The sequence below is a fragment of the Panicum hallii genome, chromosome 4 (assembly GCF_002211085.1).
Source record: "Panicum hallii strain FIL2 chromosome 4, PHallii_v3.1, whole genome shotgun sequence".
In the NCBI taxonomy this organism is placed as follows: domain Eukaryota; kingdom Viridiplantae; phylum Streptophyta; class Magnoliopsida; order Poales; family Poaceae; genus Panicum; species Panicum hallii.
This window is the reverse complement of record NC_038045.1, coordinates 18,736,880-18,752,113: the sequence shown is the minus strand read 5'-3', so window position 1 is coordinate 18,752,113 and position 15,234 is coordinate 18,736,880.

The following is a 15,234-nucleotide window of genomic DNA, read 5'->3' as shown; positions in this document are numbered from 1 at the left end:
GACCACTTCCGCCGTCGATGAGTACTCTGGTGAGCTTGTCTTCTGCCACCACCGGGTCCAGGACCAGGGGAAATTTGCCGGGCTCTGAGAAGCTGGTCCAATGATTGTCTCGTGAAAACGAGATGGGGACCTCCGACCACCGGAGTGGTCGTAGTACTGCCGGCTCGACGGACATGATCTCTCGGAGAAGCAGTTTCTATTCCCTCCTGGAACTGATCTCTTCATCACCTCCGAAGATGACGTTGATGGTTTTGGAGGCATCTTGGAACTTCACGTTGTCTGATTTGTCCCCTTGGTCGTCCTCTTCGGGTTGTTTATCCGCTGGCTTGTTCTTCTTGCTGCTACCGGGATTGCTGAATGTCCTCCGGAGGTGGTAGCAATCAATTGCCACATGATTGGCTCCTGGATGCCATGGGCATTTCTTCTACAGGAGCTTTTCAAACTCCTCCTATGTCGTTGTCTTCGTGCCTCGCGAAGGATGATCCACAGCCACGACGAGGTTGTCTGGCTTGCACTTTCGTGATAGACCCGAGTAGTCCCGCTAGCTCTTGTCGATATGATTGTCATTTGAGCACCTCAGGTTGTTGTCATTGCTCCTCGGGAACCGCTCCCGCATCTTTTCCTCTTGCTCAGACCAGTCGTGCATCATGTCATGAAGTCCTGCAACAGTTTTTGGTCTGTTCCGCCCAAAGTCTCTGTAGATGCCTGGGTCGGTGATGCCATTGTAGAAGTAGTCGATAATGTCCGCCTCCGAGATGTTGGCAATGGTGGCTCGCACATCGAAGAAACGACGTGTGTATGACTGTAGGAGCTTGTTACGTTCCTGCTTACATTGAGCAAGGTCATGACGAGTACCTGCACGGGTGATCGCCCCCTGGAAGTTGTCGATGAAGACTTTCTTGAGCCGCTCCCAAGAGTCGATCGAGTTGTTGTTGAGGCTCTCGAGCCATGTGCGCGGCACAGGGTCCAAAGCCATCGGGAAGTAGACGACCTTGGTGATGTTGGAGCCTCCTGCGACTTCTATTGCGGTGGAGTAGCATCATAGCCATTGCTGAGGAGCTTGTTTGCCGTCGTACTTGGTGATCCCAATCGGCTTGAAGCCCTTAGGATACTTGTAACTGCTGAACCACGCTGTGAATGCAGGAAAGCGATCACTGCAGTCGGTACCTTCTGTATCGGCTACTTCACGCTCTCTACGTCTGGAATCAATTATGGATCACGCATCGCATCCTTCATTGATTCTCTGGCAGGTCTTCTGGAGGATTTCGATGATTGGGCTGTCGCGGGTTGCCTCCTAGAGGTGGCTGCTGCCTCCAGCCAGTGGCCTAACTCCCATGAACATTGTCATTGTTATTGCTTCGCTGAGGTCGAGGACGACTGCCTGCCATTCGACTGTTAGGCTGGCTGCGGCTTTCGCCCACGTGTTCTCCTCCGATGGCGGACGTCGGATTTTGTTGATCAAGCTGAATCCATGCCCTCTGCGCGTAGCGAAGTGCTTGGCGTAGGTTTGGATCGTTACTGCGTTTGAGTATGGCAGTTACCCTGGCGATGTTGGCCATGGGAGTTCTGAAGCCCCGCTCGCTCACGACGGCGAATTCGGCATCTAGCTCACGATGCATAGATTGCATGCGCTCGTTGACCCTCCTTCGCTGGACTGCGCAAGCTCTGTTCCTGGCCCTTCGGGCCTCACGCTCAGTGTCGTTTTTGTCACCGGTGTTGGCTATGGCCTCATCTTCGGATATCATATCAAGTGCGTCGTTGGGTGAGATGCCATCATCCTCGCCCTCCTCCGCCATCAACACTTGACGTGATATGAGCTAATCGGAGCTCGCTTCGACTAGCAAAGTCGATTCTTCTGCCATGGTGGCTAATGGCTTGCCTTCCTGAAAAGGCAAGGGCTCGAGGTGTGCCATGAGTCGATCTTCATCTTTGAGTAGATCGGAGAGTTTCATATCCTTCCAATGCACGAAACTGCCCTCTGGAGTGGAGGTGATCATCGGACCGTTGTCACCAAGACAACCCGCAGACCCCGACGTGCGGTGGCTTCGGGTTTTCCGATTTGGAGTAAATAGTCCAAGTTCTTTTCCAATGCAGAAAGGGACTCGTAGTTGTTGGCCTCCTGATATTCAGTGGCCGAATTGCGTAGACCGAGTCGTGATCGGTTACACAAGTTCTCAGATTGGAGCAGGTCCGATCCGAGCGTGGTCGCTGCAGCACGGGGTAGAGTCGCATTGAAAACGGACTCCTCCTCGGTCTTCGTAGCGGAACCATGGATCGACAAGTCGTCGAGATTATCGACGAAATCGTCGAGGTCACCATAAAAACTCGCTGCGAGAGTTTTTGGCTTCATGACATCAATGGTGAACTGACAAAAATCGCTCGTGCTGTCTGCGATGCAGACCCACGAGCCAAAAAGGAACGTCGTGCCCTGGGGGGGCACGGCACTGGTGAACTTGAACGATGCCATCGAGTTCGCCGGTGGATCTTCGATGCGCACCCCTACCTGGCACGCCAGCTGTCGGTGTTTTACCGCCTGCCCACCGAGGGGTATACCCGAGGTGGTGAGTTTTAGGTAGGGTGACACCGAGATTAGGAACTCGAAGGTGCAAGCAACACAAGATTTAGATAGGTTCGGGCCGTGTTGTGCGTAATACCCTACGTCCTGTTTGGTGGTTTGTATTGACTTGGATGTTGATATTGTGTTTTGAGGGGGTCCCTGCCCGCCCTTATATATCCGGGAGGACAGGGTTACATGAATCCTAGTCTGACACTAGCCTAGGAACCGTACTCGAGTACAACTCGAGTAGCTTCCTTCTGTATCGTCTAGTTCTACTTCGTATACAAGTAGAGTACAACATAGATAAGGTATAGGACATGTCCTATCCCTTATTCCTGTATGAGCTATGTTATGTATGCAGTCCCGTAATCCCAGGTCTAACAGTGGGGTGTCGCCGAGATCAGGAACTCGAAGGTTCAAGGAACACAAGATTTAGACAAGTTTGGACCGCCGAGAGCATAATACCCTACTTCTTGTATGGTGGTTTGTATTGCCTTAGATGTTGATGCTTTGGAGGGGGTCCCTGCCCGCCCTTATATAGTCTGGGGGATAGAATTATATGAAAATCATAGCCTGATACTAGCTTAGGAGTCCTACCCGAATACTACTCGAGTAGTTTCCTTCTGTTCCGACTAATCCTACTCCTGTACGGGTAGTAACAACTGGTGTAGGGTGTGGGCTATATCCCATCCCTTATCCTAGAATATGTACACCAAGTGCGCAGTCCCGCGGCCCCGGGTCTGACAAGCCTCCGACCTCTTCATAGTCGAGTAATGCAGGCTTTCGAGTACTTCTGAAGGCGTCTTCGAGTTCTCTCGAACTTTGTCTTGAAGGTGTCTTCTGAGTACTTCCTTGGCTACATCGAGGCTGTGAGGTGCTCATGCTCTGAGTAGTTGTCAAGTCTTTTTTTTATATAGAGTGCGATGAAACTCGCACTCTATATGGAGTAGCCCCCGAGCCTTAGGTTGAATTGAAGAATCAGACTGAGAGTAAAATTAGTCTTGAATCTTCTGCTCTTATTTTCCAAAAATTTAAAAAATAAGCCATCGGCAACACGTGTCCCGCAGCCCCCGAACCTTGAGTCCAAATCCCAAGGTTTGGAAAACGGATCCGAAGAATTGTGGCATGGGTTCGGTAAAATATTAAGAATTCAAATTGACGATTAAAATGAGTAAATTGGTTTAGAAATTCGAAAAAACCCCTTTTTCCGGGATAGCATCCCTGAAAAGATGGTTAAGCAAATAACTTTCCTAAAGTAATCCAAAATTACTGCTCAAAATAAATCTTAACTTAAGATCCCATCTGTTACCGCTAGTTATTTAACCCTGCAGTAATAGAGGGAAGTCTTCACGTAAATCTTTTCCCGAGTAGTTTTGTGGCATCCGGCTCCCGATCTTATGAGCTAGGTGAGTCGTAGGAGCCACATGAGTAGTTATTAGCGCCCAACCCCCGAGCTGAGGAGCTAGCAGAGCCAATGGAGATGCGCAGAGTAGTAATCCGCCTAGCCCCTGAGCCTAGGAGCTTGACGAGCCGTCGAAAACACGCCAAGAGATCTGTGCTAACGAAGTGATGGCCAAGTAAGGTAACTTTCGAGAGCATACCTCGCCCAGCAGCATGGTGCAGGTCTAGTCCCCTGCAAGGTAAACATAAAAGTATATTATAACTGATATACATGATATCATGTTGGGAGCAAATCCCAGCATTGTAAAATGCATGCAAATTTTTTCGCATTTTTGTCTTGCTAGGTCACATAATTGCCCCGGATAGGTAGCCTATTACATTTAAGCACTTGATCCCTAATAGCCATAGCCCATAGCGCAGGGAGCATGGCTGCATGCACGCGTAGAAACATAGGCGTACAGAAGAGTCGAGGTCTCGCGGATTAAAGCGTGTGCTACCCGGATATTTTAGCGATCGTTAAGAGAAAAGTAGAGCAGTCAGCGTTGCACGAAAAAAAGAACGCTCATGGAGCGCATATTATACACCCATTAGATTGTAGTTCCGACTATAAGCTCGGAGTTGCATGAGTAGTCTGGGTACGCAATTATGGTGTGCCCGCGGAGGCATATGGTTAATATTCAGAGGTATAAAGGATATTTAGAAAAATATTAAAGCATGACTTAGTTTGATTCATGAGCAATTGACGACGAAGCCGTAGCAATCGTTGATGGAACCGCGATAGTTTGTTGATAAAGTTTGACTACTCAGAGTCAATTCTGACTAGTTATTGACAGTGTGAAGTCCGCTCCCGATTAGTTTTTAGTCGAGATGAGTAGTTAAAGTAGTTGTCGGCGAGTCGATGTGGTCAGGCGTTGGTGTAGCAGTGCTCACATACATCTTCCATGTACTTTTGAGCGAAGAATCTTGATTCTTGAAGCTTCATGGTAGCCCTCACGTGCATGTAGCAGCAAGTTGAATTTTCAATAGGCATGAGCGGTGAGCCGGTGCTCTACTCCATCTTGAGCATGTGCTATTTATTCAGCTTGGCTTCACACACGGAGGTTTGCTTTGATTCGTGAGCCAGGCAGCAGACGCCCATGTGGGCCTTGTGGACCGTGCGAGCAGGGGCCCGAGCCTGCCACTAGGCAGCTGCCGGCCTGCTCCACGCACCCCCGCCTGGGCCTTGCTAGGCTGCGCGCCTGCTGGCTGCGCCGGCCAGACACGTGCACTCCTCTTGGGTGCTGCGTGCGCTGGCTCCCGACGCCGCCTTTTGTCCGTGGACCAGCGCCGGCTACTGCTAGCCTCGCCGCGAGCTCCACCGGTACTGCTCCGGCTACACCCCGTTCGCCTTGAACCGCGCGCGATAGAAATCATGGACGACACATGTAGCGTCCGACGGTGCTCAATCGGGATTGATCCATGCCGTGCGGATTAGAAAGAGAGAGCAAAAAATTTGTGGTTCGCCGCAGAAAAAGAAAAACTAGATACTTGGAGCGACTCACCCGATTGATGATTACTGCTATCAAGTTATTCGGTGGATTGTCGATAAGTATTCCTACCGGGCGCGCCAACTGTCATTGTTTAACCTCCAAACCCACCTAAGTATATTTTCGAGGTGGTAGATTGTAGGTGCGGTGTCGTCGAGATCAGAAAGTCGAAGGTCCAAGGAACGCAAGATTTAGACAGGTTCGGACCGCCGAGAGCGTAATACCTTACGTCATATGTGGTGGTTTGTATTGCCTTAAATGTTGATGCTTTAGAAGGGTCCCTGCCCGCCCTTATATAGTCTGGGGGACAGGTTATATGGAAATCGTAGCCGATACTAGCTTAGGAGTCCTACCCGAGTACTACTCCGGTAGTTTCCTTTTGTTTCGACTAGTTTTACTCCTGTACGAGTAATCACAGTTAGTGTAGGGTGTGGACCATGTTGTATCCCTTATTCTAAAATATATACGCCATGTACGCAGTCCCGTGACTCCAGATCTAACAAAGTCATGCATCGCATCTAGCAGACAGCTACTCTTGTGATGGCTACCATCCCCCAAACTTGAGGTGAGGAAGAGAAAAAAACAAAAAAATGTTGATCCACTATTTCGACGGGTCCCACATGTCCAATTAAAATACTCATAAATTTTATATATCTAATATAACCATAAATTTTTTGTTTGGAACTTTTTCTGAAAACCAATTTTATGTTTTTACTATAACATCTTTTACTTGAAATATTTTTTCTAACTATTGCTTGGAATATTTTTCTTGGTATTCAAAATAATATTTGTATTCGATTGGAATTTTTTTTCATTACAACATTGTCGGTACAAACAGATAGGGGTACCTCCCACTAGGGTGTCCAGGCCTTCAGCTCCCCATAATCCATACTCCTCGCCTCTGGGCCACGTGGCATACGGCCTCCGGGCCTGACAGCTAGGACTGCGGTCTCCGGACCCTCCCCCGAGCTCCATGAGGCCCGGGGTCTCTGCACACCCAGGTGGGCGGGAGAGCTCTCGGGTAGCCCCTGCGGACCCGGCCTCCCCTGGGAGGTCCGGGGCCGCCACGTGTGATGACCGGACCATCACAGGCCAGCCCACTCCGACCGGCCTTGGGAGCCCCGGGCCCCCCTTCCCCCGGGAAGGGGTCCGGTGCCGCCATGTGTTGCCCAGCGGGAGGAGCGGGGCTGGCCCCGCCGCGTGCTTGCGGCCCGAGGCCCCTTGCGGGTCGCCTCCCCACCTACCAACATTTAATGCGGTAGCTGAGTCGGGCGCGCCAAAGTCAAAAGGTGCGGCCTGCCACTGACACACGGGGCAGGTAAGCTGACACCACGGTAAAGCCCGTCTGATCTGAAGGCGGCGCGTCGTATCACCGTGCACAGTGCGCGGGCTGTGTGCTGTCCCGTCACGGCGCTGCGCGCGTGATGATGGCCTGTAATAGGCGAGCCACGGCGTGCGCTGTAACAGTGCATGCGCGACAAGCCAGCGCCGGCTCGCCCCCTGACAGGAGGTTCCATCCCAACAGTGACAGCACGGTTTCACTGTTGGGCAACGCTGGCACCGGACACTGTGCAAGACAAGGCTGTACACGGCCATATCCTGGCTATGGATACGCACATCAACTTCTCGATAGAGAGGACTACGGAGAGGAGCTCGAGGAGAAGACCTCCTTATCTCTCGTAGAACGGCCCCTGTTGGCCGGGCCCACCTGTCGGGGTCCCACACAGTGTAAGCACACCCCTTGAACTATAAAAGGGAGAGTGTACTCGTTAGAAGACAGGTTCCAGGGCTCAGCAATCAGAAACACACAAGCTTATGCTGCTTTCCATTCAGGCTCACGCAGCCAATACAACACCAAAGTGGACGTAGGGTATTACGCTCCGACGGCCCGAACCACTCTAAATCTTCGTGTCCTTCCTGCGTTCATCTGTCCACCGATCGAGCGCTCCTAAGTCTCCTCCAAACCCATCCTTAACTAGGATTAGGCGGGTGCTTTCCGCCACCCGGCTGGAGAATTCCTCCGACATTTGGCGCGCCAGGTAGGGGGAGAAGTTTGGTTTGCGCTCGGTCGACCTTCGCGACCTCAATGGCGCAGGAAAATGGTCACCATGACCTCCTGATCGGTGAAGAAGTGGCGTCAACGGCGCCACACGCCTCGCGCCATCCCGCCTCTAGAGTGGCCCCGCGTGCTGCTCCACCGTGTGCAGCGGAGCGGGCCTCTGTGGCCCAATCGGTGCTCCCACCGAGCGGGCCTCTCATGGCAGCCAGGGAGTTGCTCCGCAACCCCCCTGGCGAGGCAGCGTCGCCAGACGCGCACAGACAATGGCGTGACGACGTCGACCGTCTCCTCAACCTGGCACAAGCTTCCCCAGGCTCTGCGGGGGGGTCTGTTTCCAGGCAGCGCCGTCGCCAGGGCGGTGCATCCGGTTCCGTGCACTCACCATCCGTGAGGAGTGCACAGACTGAAGACCTCTGGGCGGAGCTCAACCGCAGGCATGCGGGAGAGGACGCCAGGGTCTCCATCGAGCGGGCGCGCAACCGACGACTCAACATTGAGGGTCGGAACCTTGCGCCCGAGCTCGATGCGGCTGCGGCCAGGTCGCAGTGTGACAGTTTATGTATTTGTAACGCTAGGCAAATATTTTGTTAGTGTAAAATATGTGTTTGTTTGTATAAAACTGATGTGTGTTTGTGTGAAGCTTTTAAAAATTTGAAGTGCAAGTAAAAAGGGTATTTTTGTAATTACAGAAAAAACCTAGGGTTGTTTTTGTAAAATGTAATGGATTAAGGTAATTTTAAAAATAAGTAAAGGGTTGTTTTGCAAATATGTTTTTCTTACTTTATGTTTTGTAAAAATATATATTTACTCAAAAAGTTTTATTGGAAATGTGTATGTTGAAGTGTGTAAAAATTTTGGGTAAAATGGTAAAAATAAGGGTGTTTATGTAATTTTATAAAAGTATAAGTCCTTTTATGCAAGTATTTGAATTACAAAAGTAACTTTCAAAATTACTCAGGACTAAAGTGTAAAAGTGCAAGTCATCATACATGTCTATCCACTCATTATGACGATTCTATCCCGTCATCATGACATGTCATAAATGCTTGCATTTAGGCACTGAATTTTATAAAGTTTCATTCTTTAGGACAAAAGCTATACAAATCCGACTTTTGTTCAAAGATTCACGTGTAAAAATGTAAATTTTGAGTTTTTGAATTTGGGCCCTAAAGCAAGGTTGTAGAGCTTGAAAAACTCTCCAACTTTCGTTTTGGGCATTTCTTCATTTGAGTTTTAAATCAATGGGAAATTTTGTTTTATAGACAGGCCCCTATAGTTTTCTATATTTACACATAGGTCCTTGGGGAAAACCTGCTCATCCTTCTCCTCTGTTCTTTTCTCTCTGGCGCCCTTATCCCCTCCCCACCGGCAGCAGCTCTAGCCAACTTCTTTTTCCCCTCTCTTCCATCCACTGGTGCAAGGCGTTTGGGCCGGCACGGGGCAGGCGGCAGCCCAAGCGCGGCGGCGGAGGCGCGTGGGCGGCCCCACGCGGGGCGCCGCGCGGCCGGCGGCGTGGCTCGGCGCAGACGCGCGCGAGCGCGCGCGGCTCTGGCGACCGGTCGCGGAAGGAGCTGCGGCCCGGCTTGGGCCCCGAGCGGCGGCTGCGTGCGGGCGTTGCGGCCGACCGGAGAAGCGGGCGCTGCGCGAGGTGGAGGTGTGGAGGCGCACGGGCGTCACAGGAACTGGCGGCAGCGCACGAGCGGCACCGAGCGAGTGGTGGCGCGGCAGGTGTTGGGTCCGGCACGAGAGCGAACGACAGTAGGCGCGCGCGGCGGTGGCGTAGGCAGCGTGGGGCGTGAGCGCGCGCGGGGGCTGGAGTATTGGCGCGGGGCAGTGCGCGTAAGCTGAGCGTGAGGCGCGAGCATGCGCGCGGTGGCGCACGGGAGTTGGCGGTGTGGGCAGGTGTTGAGCGGCAAGTGGAACGGAGCCAAGGCGTTGGACCAGTACAGGCGTGCGTTTACGGTCCAGAGTGAGCAGTGGCATGCAGGGCGTTTTCAGACGCGTGAGCAGCAGCGCGATACGGGCCAAGGACGCGCGCGGTTCGGACGTGCGCGGGCGGAAGTGAGGCGTGGCGGATCAGGACAGACCCACACGAAGGGCGACGAGGTCGCGCACGGCAGTACCTTGGCTAGGACGGTCGCGGAGGGACCGGCGGCGTGGCAAGGCCGAGGCGAGTGCGGGCTCGGCAATAGGAGGAAGAAGAATAATCATGCAGGGCGACGACGTGCAGGGCAATGATGCGTGGAGGTGGCGACCGGTTGCGGTGAGCTCAGAGGAGCCACGCACGACGAACTTCCTCGAACCTCGTGGAAGCGGAGAGGCGTTTATGGGGCGGCGAGTCGAAAGGAGGAGTTACGGAGCGAAGATAGTGGTCGGGCGTGACGAGCTCGGAAGAGATGCGGTGCAGCCAGGCACGACGAGCTCCCTTCATCTATACGGAAGTCGAGGCGGGAGCAACGTGATGCGAGTTTGACGTGCAACGCATGACCGGCAAACTTCTTCATCAACCACGGAATCTCGTCACCGTCGAACTTTTCTCCGCGCCAATCCTGTTCGCCACGGAAAATCACCTTCCGTCTGTTCTTCTCCATAACCAAGGTCTGCCCTGACCTGCTGAACCTTTCTAATGCCGGCGATTCCTTTGCCGGAATATTGTTGTTAACTTCCTATTAACTGTTTTCCCGGACCAGGGACTTGATTGCTATGTTTTAGAAAGTTCTAGGGTGTCCTTCGTAAAATTTTCAAAACTTTCTTTGTTTCAAATCAGTGAACATTTACGAGTTTGTGTTATGCTCTTGAATTGAAAGTCTTGATCTGTGGTCTAGGTTAAATGTTAGGGAATGAATGCTTTGTTTGTACCATATATTGTATGCATGTGTTTTAACTAAAAGATAAATCATAAGATGTATGTTTCAAGTGGAAAAGTGTGGTAACTAGTTAATCCATCACACAAATGCTCCTATCCCTACCGTCAAGATGTTATCCTCGTCTTGATTGCTGTTTCTTTAAGTTCCTTGTCGTATAAGGATTCCCGTTAGTTCTTGTGTGTCTGCTGCTTAGCCAAAACATCTTTGCGGCTATGCTTTAGCATTGGCTATCAGTTCAGCTGCTAAGCATCCGCTTTCCTTGAGTCTAGGATGTTTCTGTGTAACAGCTGTCAGTCGATACTTTACCATCGGCTGGTTAGCTAATACGGTTGTTACCTTTCTAGTATCGACTATTGCCGATACAAGTCTGTTATTCTATCCTGCATCGACTACACATAGTCGATGTATCAAAGGTGCACACGCAATCTTAGGATTCTTGCCATCAGCCGACCCAAGCCGATTTTAGTTGCTTTTCCATATCAGTCAAACACGGCCGATCAATCCTTAGTTTCCGCTTCCTTATCTACGTACTCCTATCAGTCGATTTATCAACTGAATGATCGGCTATCTATATCTATCAGTCATATATCCTCAACCACACTCCAATCGGCTACACGTCACTCAATTGTTGTGCTGACGTAATCGAGTCGATATAACCACACCTAGTTATCTAGAATAACACTTAAGCACATCTCAGTTAAGACAACTGCTTTAGGAATCATCCTTCTGCCAAAGTAATCGATGCTTTCATCGATCATCTAAGAACCCAATGCACTCATCAATCGGCTAAATCCATGTTGTTCCCATCGGCTCTGTTGTAATCTTCAACGAGTAGCCGATTCTAGTTAGTTGTCCCCCTAAAGCTCTGTCTAGATTTAGTTCAGATCTTTTTGGTTGTTATATGAGTAGTATGTTACATGAATGTTGGATTGCAACTTTATTGTGAAGTAAAATAGTTTTGTGTACACATTTGAATGTAATGTTGCATTGCATGTAGATACGACTACTTCTACAAACGGTACCTACGAGATCTCCCAGGAGTCTGCGGAGGATATTCCTGAAGATCAAGTGAACGTCATCAAGGAACTGACTGAAGCACCGAACCAAAGTTCGGAAGATATTGACATTTCTGACTTCAGACCCACCAGTAAAGGCAAGCCCCGGATATATTCCATTATTTTAATTACACTGCAATCTATATCTATCTATATTATATCTTGCATTAAGTCTAGGAATTAAGGTGAAACCCTAGATGCATGAATCCTAGGAATCCAATGTAATGCTCCTGAGTTCTTATCGGTTAGATGCTCCGCTAATAGGACCGGTAGAAGTCGGGTGATTTCCTGTCACTCGCGCGATATAGGAGTTGCATGTTTATATTTCTGCAATCACTATAAGGATGATGGACAGGGTCATGTGTGTTATCATGACCGGAGGTTTTACCCTGTCTGTTTTGATAAGAGTTGATAAGGTCGATATGTGTAGGTAGTGGTGGCTAAGCGTTTGAACAGTACTAGCCACATGCCGTGAAAATTTGTAAAGCGGTAAGCCTAGTAACCGATCCGCCCGGCAAGTGGATATATTTCCACCACTCGATCTTTATGTTATGTTCACACGCACCGACCTGTGGGAGTACGTTCTGCATGGCAGACAGGAATACGGGTTTTGTAGTCGCGCTACAGACGTATGTCCTGCACGAGTGATGTGCGTACGGTCCTGCAAGTCGCTTGTGGTGGCCTATCCACAAGTCGGAATGAAAGGTAAACGGTTGCTTCAGAATGCCCCGTTGGTATTCCAAGTGTGTGTGCTAGGTTTACCTTGCAAGGTTAAATTCGATTCGAATCGTCCGCCTCTCACGAAGCTTGAGATTGCTTATCCCTTCTGCCACATTGAGTAAGAAATGGAACTAATGATGGATAAACTTGATGGATGATAATCACTACCTTGATTGCTTAGTGAAGGAGCTAATCTAGAATAAATACTCAACTAGAAGAGGAAAGCTAAAACTTGAAGGTAGTTCATACTCTTTGTTGCTTTTCAGCTGAAAATAAACCCAGAGCCTTTATAATGCCTTCATGAGTCTAGTTACGGGCTAAAGTATACCCAACCCCGGGTAAGCCTTGCTGAGTATTAGTATACTCAGCCTTGCTAATTTTATGTTTTTCAGGTAAAGTCTTGAAGACCCTACTCTTTCCCTGCCTTAGCCCTGTGCTCTTCCAGACGGTTGGTCCGTGGTATGGGATCCGTCCCCGACCAACATTGGTGATACCGAGTGATGTCGTGCCTGGGCTTAGCATGACATCCGTCTTAACGACGTGTTGTAATCGTCGCGTATGTTTTCCGCTGCCAAAACCATAGCTTTAATGGTTTGTAATCTTTTCTCTAGATTTGAAACTTCATACTTCTTTTGGAAATTCTTGTAATGTAATTCTCTATAATGTAAAATGTGATGGTGATTGTATCTTTGGACTCACCTTCGTGTGAGGTAACCTTATTTGATCCTGTGTATCGGTGGTTTATTGGGACGTTACCCGACAGGCCAAGGGATTATACCGTTTGAAGCACGTTGGAGCCCTCTGGAGTGGACTCGCGTACTTGAGCCGGTATAATTTAGGTTGGTTCTGCCACACGCAGGGACTCCCCCAGGTGCCGGTGTCGGGTGTGGGTTGTGCAGCGCTCGCAGACCACCTCCGCGCAGTCGCCTGGCCGTCCATGTTTCGGCCTCACCTGCCGGAAAAATACGACGGGTCCTCCAACCCGTCAGAGTTCCTGCAGGTCTACATCACCGCTATCACGGCGGCCGGAGGTAACGAAGCCGTCATGGCAAGTTACTTTCATGTAGCCTTGACCGGGCCAGCCCGGACCTGGCTCATGAACCTCACCCCGGGATCCATCCAGTCCTGGGGTGAGCTCTGCGCACAGTTCACTGCGAACTTCGCCAGCGCGTACCAGCAGCATGGCGTGGAAGCCCACCTCCACGCCGTGAGGCAACAACCTGGGGAAACCCTCCGGGCCTTCATCTCCCGCTTCACCAAGGTACGTGGAACTATCCCACGTATCTCCGATGCGTCTATTATCACGGCCTTCCGACAGGGGGTCCGAGACGAGAAGATGCTAGAGAAGCTGGCGACCCACCAAGTGGAAGCCGTCACCACCCTGTTCGCTCTGGCGGACAAATGTGCCCGGGCTGCAGAAGGCCGTGCATGGCACTCTGCAACCCAGGCAGGTCCCGCTCAGACGGGCGGACCCAGCGTCGCTGCCCCTGGCAGCGGCAAGAAGAAGAACAAGAAGGTCCGTGGCTTCGACAAGTCACGGATTGGGGGTCCGGCCGTTGCAGCTGCGACGACCGGGGGCCAGAACTCCCGTGGCAAGCGCCCGCGACAGCAGCGCACCGACCCCGGGTCGTGCCCTGTTCATCCGGGGGCTCGCCACAGCGCCACCGAGTGCCGCGAGATCCAGAAGCTCGCGGAGCGCCTCAGCAAGAGGCGAGATCAAGCCTCCAAGGAAGGCTCCTCCCCACCGCGCCGGTCCGGAAAGGAGAAAGCCTCCGATGCCGACGCAGCTGCGACGGAGAGAGAGTTGGGGTATCAAGCCCCCAACAAAGACCTCAGGGACTTTTCCAGCAGTCCGATTCTGAGTCCGGCGGGGACGAGCGCCGCAAGAAGCTGTACGTTATGTACGGCGGTAGTTCGGAGCTCGTCTCCCGGCGGGACGTCAAGGCCCTACGCCGGGAGGTCCTCTCGGTGAAGCCAGGGGTGCCGAGGGCGGCGCCCCATCAGCGGTGGAAAGGCACCACCGTCTCCTTCGGGCCATCCGATTGCCCAGAGAACATGGCGGGCGCGGGAGTGCAGACGCTCATCACGGTACCCACCATCGCCAATGTTCGCCTTCACCATGTGCTGATCGACGGAGGTGCCGGCCTCAGCGTCATCAGCTATGCAGCGTTCAAGCACCTGCAGATCCCGGAGTCCAAGTTGGCTCCATCACGCCCATTCTCAGGAGTGGGCCCGGATCCAGTATACCCGGCAGGGACCATCACCCTACCGGTTACATTCGGGACAGAGGACAACTTCCGTACCGAGAACGTGCAGTTCGAGGTTGCGGAAGTTAACCTCCCCTTCAACGCCATCATCGACAGACCGGCTCTGTACCGGTTCATGGCCGTTGCCCACTACGGGTACCTGGTCCTGAAGATGCCTTCTCCGGCAGGCGTCCTCACCGTCCAGAGCGATCGTGCCGCTGCTGTTGTGGCGGTCGAAAAGCTCCATGCGCTGGCCACCGGGCTTGCCCCTGTGACTGGCGCCCAGGGGTCCGACCCCTCAACCTCGCGTGCCAAGGTTCCGGCCAAGGCACGCAGGGTCTGTCCGTCTGACACGGACAACGTTCCTGTGAAGACCATCCAGGTCGGAGCGGAGACCACCCAGACCACCCGCATCGGTGGCAACCTGGGAGAGAAATAGGAAAGCGCGCTCATCGCCTTCCTCCGGGCAAATGTTGATGTGTTCGCCTGGGAGCCATCACAAATGCCCGGGATCCCCAGGGAGGTGATTGAGCATCATCTGAAGATCCACCCCGACGCCAGGCCGGTCCGGCAGAAGCCACGCAAGCAGTCCAATGAGCGGCAAAACTTCATCCGTGAAGAGGTCCGCAAGCTGCTGCAGGCTGGCTTCATCGAGGAGGTCTACCATCCTGTATGGTTGGCCAACCCGGTGGTGGTCCCAAAGGCCAACGGGAAGCTTCGGATGTGCATCGACTACACCAATCTTAATAAGGCATGTCCAAAAGACCCTTATCCACTCCCGCGTATAGATCAGATTGTAGACT